A 5,067-nucleotide genomic window follows, 5' to 3' on the forward strand; every position below is an offset into this window, starting at 1 on the left:
GTTGAGTGTGAAGTGGTCAGGATGAGAGTCAGCACCTCCAAGTCTGAAGTCATGATTTTCTGCTGGAAAACGTTGGATTGCTCTCCCTGAGTTCGGAGAGAGATGTTGTCCTAAGTGACAGAGTTTAAGTATCTCGAGCCTTGTTCACCAGTGAGGGTAAAATGGAGCGTCAGGCAGATTGGTTTAGTGTCAGCAGTCATGCAGGCGTTGTACCAGACCGCTGTGGTGAAGAGGGACCTGAGCCTGAAGGCAAATTGGATATATGGAATTGTTTCAACTCGTCTCTGGTCGGCACAGCGTCGGCATGCTGTTCAGAATGCAAACTTAAGGATAATATGGAGATGAATTAAAGTGAAATTCATTTCATTTGGAGAAGTATTTTTGTTTGAGCAGCTTATAACAGCTCAGAACAGGAAGTGCTGTATTTTTTACATGATAGTTGCTTTTAGTGAATTTTTCACTATCTGACTGAACACAGACCCACTGTGACCTCGCAAATGTCAGGAAAGAAATACAACCTCTAAAATAAGTGAAAGAATGTTAAATTAACTTTAAATACATAATTTATATATTAAAACATTTTATTTAGCCAAATGTTGGAATGTATCTGTTAGACATGCTGAAGTTCAAATGTGACATGTTACGAATTTTATCCTTACTGAGGATCCTGCAGGTGGTTTCTCTCTGATGTGGATTTGCTGCTCCTGTGAATCCTCCCCCAGTGTTTCATTAGCAGCTGGAACCACAGTGACTCTGATAAAACAGGAATTAGCAGAATCCATCTGATATGAAGCTGTGGTTTGAATACCACTTCCCTCCTCTTTGAAGAGTAGTCAGATATCTGGGTTCAGGTTTTTGTACAGCCTCTTCTACACTTTGTATCACTGTGTTTGTAGAGCACAGTAGTAGAGAGCTGTGTCTGCCAGGGTTAGATCTCTGATGGTCAGTGTAGTTGATGTTGCTGATGTTTCAGATTCATATCTTCTATCAGGAATATGTTCATCTGTGTTATCTTTTGCTCCTTTCCAGAGTATAAACTGAGGTGCCTGAAGGTCAGAATGATGTTTGTACCAGTAAAGGGAAGGATAACTGTATGTTGTCTGATAGTTGCATGTGAGTGTGACAGATTGTCCTTCTCTTTCACTGACTTCCTCTTGTACAGGAGAGATTGTGTCTCCAGCTATTAGTCCTGGAAAAAGTAGAGCAAATGAAGCCATTAGACTAACATTGTTCATGAGGCTGAGAGGAGAAGACAGTGGAAAATGGCAGCTGTACAGTGTTACTCTGTGGACACAAACAGCTCAGCTGTTTCCATAAATCTTTAGAAAAGAATAAAAAGATGTTGTGCTTTCTATCTTACCAAAGAAAAGAGCAGCAAGAATAATCCCCAGCCAATGTTCCATCTCTACAACAAGGTTTAAATCAACAGGAGAAACTAGCTGATGTTCAACATTCAGTCTGAGAATTGTTCTCTTCACAGCAGCAGTTATTATTGACAGAATGGTTGAACACAGTGCAGAAGTAGTGCACCGCCTACTTGATAATGTGGCTCAGCTTGGATTAACAGCAGCTACAGTGTCATCTAGTGGCCAATCAGAATCAGACCACAGAAGAAGAAAAGATGCCACTGAAACTTCAGACTAGTCCAGCAGCATAATCCAGTTGTCAGCTGATGATCTGTTTGTTCAGCATTTTCCAAACTCAACATAGTTAAAGACTCTACTTCTGTGCTGCGTTATCACCTCCCCACATCTCTGAAGTTGTGGATTTACAGCAGCAATTAACAAAGTGATGCTACAAACTGTTGAGTCACCTTTCAAGCTTACAGGTGGAGAGGATTTGATAGTGAAACGAGACATTTTCACTGGAATATTCCTTCAGACTAACAAAACCCACATCTGGATGCTGAGATCTGGAGGTGGGCAGTGAGTTTGGGGCAGCCGTGGCTCAGGAAGTGGAGGAAGTCAAAGGGTTGGTGGTTCAGTCCCCAGCTCCTCCTGTCCACATGCTGAAGTGTCCTTGAACAAGACTCTGAACCTGCTGCAGCTCCACCACCATCAGTGAGAGAGAGTGTGTCTGTTTGTCTGATGGAGAGAATCACTATGAAAGGCCTTGGTATAAAGAGCGTTCTGTAAATGCAGCGTATTTAGTGTTTAGAGGAAATTTGATGTTTGATGATGTCTTTATTCTTCAGAAGACAAAGAAATCATGTTTTTTTTTATTAACAGTGCAATGAATCCAGACTGCATCATAAAGCACTGAAGTTTAACAGTGTGTGACTCCCTCTAGTGGACGTTGTGGAGTATTCTGTTGTCTTTGCTCCAAAGGTTTTTGTACAGAGTTTTGGTGTTTCCTGTTACTGTGGGCCTCACAGCACAGTAGTACACAGCAGAGTCTGTCACTGCAGCAGAGGAGATCTGCAGATCCATTTGGGTTTTATCATCACTCACTTTAACAGACCATCTAGAGTTTGTTGCATTTTGTGTTCCCAAGTGAAAGATGAGGAACTCTGGTGGTTTTCCTTGATGTTGTCGATACCAGAAGAAATAATCAAAACCATCAGCTTTTTTAGAGTATGTGTAGGACAGAGTAACAGAGCTGCCTTCTGAACTGAACTCTTCATTCCTGACTGCAGTGAGTTCTTCACAGCTGACACCTGAAGGAAGAGATAACTCTGTTATTTCATGTTGTAAAAGACTCAACAAATGAATCCCATCCAGAAAAGTTAGTAATGAAACTTTCTCAGCAGGATCTCACATACCTGTTAGAATGGATAGTAACAGTAGAGAAAGTACATAATAGTCCAATGACAGCATGTTGAATAAAGGGAATGTTTCTGCTTTGTGTATTGAACTCTGCTGAATATGGAAGTTCCTCTCTCTTCTATAGTTCACTAACAGCTTAGCTCCTCCCTCAATCTCTCCGTCTCCTCGCAGCTCTGGATTTTCACTTCCTCCTGTTAACAGACTGGTAGCAGCAGGTTGTACAATCTTTTATAAGCATAGTTCAAAGATGGATCATCTTTTCAGGATTTGCAAACACAAGGACTCAATTGAAGTCAGCTGATAACTGAACAAAACCTCACTACAGAATCTTGTATCCAGAGTATTTATGCTGAACATCAGTGAGCATCTTAGCAAAGTTTGATTTCAAGTGGTTGACAGGATTTGAGGGGCCAATAAAAGGATCTCACTTCTAGACTCACTCAGTTGTAGGAAGGTCCGGAACAAGTGCACTTCACATGTAATGAACCAGCTGCCATGATTATTGTATTTGAATATGATGCCGTATCTGTACAAACATCTTGATCAACACCATGAAGTCCAAGTTGACAAAGGAAGTGCAGTCGTCGTTGTAATCTGCTACAGAGACTGTCCACATGGATGTTCCAGGCTAGGTTGGTTATTAGTCAAAATTATAAAGGCAACCCTTTTGTTCTTGCCCCCATTCAATATGAGCTGAACTCAAAGATCTAAGACTTTCTCTATGTACACAAAAGGCCTCTTTCTCTCATATATTGTTCACAAATCTGTCAGAATCTGTGTAAATGAGTACTTCTCCTTTGCCGAGATAATCCATCCACCTCACAGGTGTAGCATATCAAGATGCTGAGCAGACAGCATGGGGATTGCACAGGTGGGCCTTAGGCTGGCCACAATAAAAGGCCACAAGAGAGCCCGTGGTCAGGGCGGCGTCTGGCCGCAGCGTATAGGTGGCAGCTGCTGTTACGAGGAGAGCCCCATGTAACGTTAGGAGGAGGCTAACTTAGTCGGGGAGACCCAGGTAGGGATCGGTTGCGTAGTTGGTGCTATTTGAACATGTTTTCTATCAAACATCAAATTCCGATTTAGTCTTAGTCTTTTGAATAACACACCATTTAGTTTTAGTCACATTTTAGTCTATCTGAAATCTTTTAGTCTTAGTCTAGTTTAGTCAACTAAATATCATAAGAGTTTTAGTCTTAGTCTAGTCTTAAGTCTTTTAGTCTTAGTCGAGTTTTAGTAGACCAAATATTAGCAGATTTTAGTCGACTAAATCTACAGTGGAGTGGACTTCCTGTCATTGGAAGTATCCATCAGTCTGTTATGAAATGGTATTAAGGTTTGAATATGCAATACAGACACAGATTAAATTTTTATTTAATTCTTGATGTCAAAAACACTGACCGTGTTTTTTTTCACAAAAGATAATCTCACATAAAATAAGCATAAGGCCTGCTCTCCCTGAAAAATAAACATGCTCCCTGAAAAAGATCCCTCCCTGAATGATATGCAATGCATATGACATTCTTTCAAGATGAAGTATAATATTATTGACATAGATAACCTTAACTTACTGTCTTCTACTGTCTGTGCAAAATCAAAAACATTAAGAAAAATAAAGTGAAATTCCCAAAAACAATAATAAAACTATTGGTTGTAATGCCATTGCACAATCTAAATACAGAAACTTCACTACTGATTAATCTTCACGTACCTCAAGAGACGTTAAATAACTGCTAGGCTTTGAACTGAACAGATTAGTGCAATTCTCTAATGTAGAATAATGTATTGGCTGTAATGCCATTGCACGCACTACCAAAGACATCCTCCCTAATGTTCAAGTAAATAAAAAACCCTGCTCTCATACAGGTAAATGTCACATTAAACTAAAAAACTCTGTAAGCATCATCTTCTTCTTCATCCTCTATTACTCTGTGCATTGTGTGCAAAATCAAAGAGATTTGAAAACAAAACATGTAAAAGATGATATGTATTACAAAATGAAATAATCTTCTGTTAATAATTAAAAGAAGTATCAAGTATCAGTGAATTACATGCTAAGCTGTAATGCCATTATTGCATGGAACGAAAAAATCTCTCTGCTCTCATATTAAACAAAAAACAAAACAAATAACTTTCAAGCTGTGCATATACTACTTCAGGAAATGCTGTAAATAGCAGTGAATACAACAGTTCTATTTGTTTCTGTTCATTTTAAGGAAAGCACTTCGCTCCAGTGTAACCCTTCCTCTGTTGCGCCGTCCTCTTGTGAGGTCACCTGTGATGCTGAATACCCTCTCTGCAA

Source organism: Micropterus salmoides, unplaced genomic scaffold (assembly GCF_014851395.1).
Source record: "Micropterus salmoides isolate LMB-PRFRI ecotype aquatic unplaced genomic scaffold, ASM1485139v1 Ms_hic_scaffold_14, whole genome shotgun sequence".
Taxonomy (NCBI): domain Eukaryota; kingdom Metazoa; phylum Chordata; class Actinopteri; order Centrarchiformes; family Centrarchidae; genus Micropterus; species Micropterus salmoides.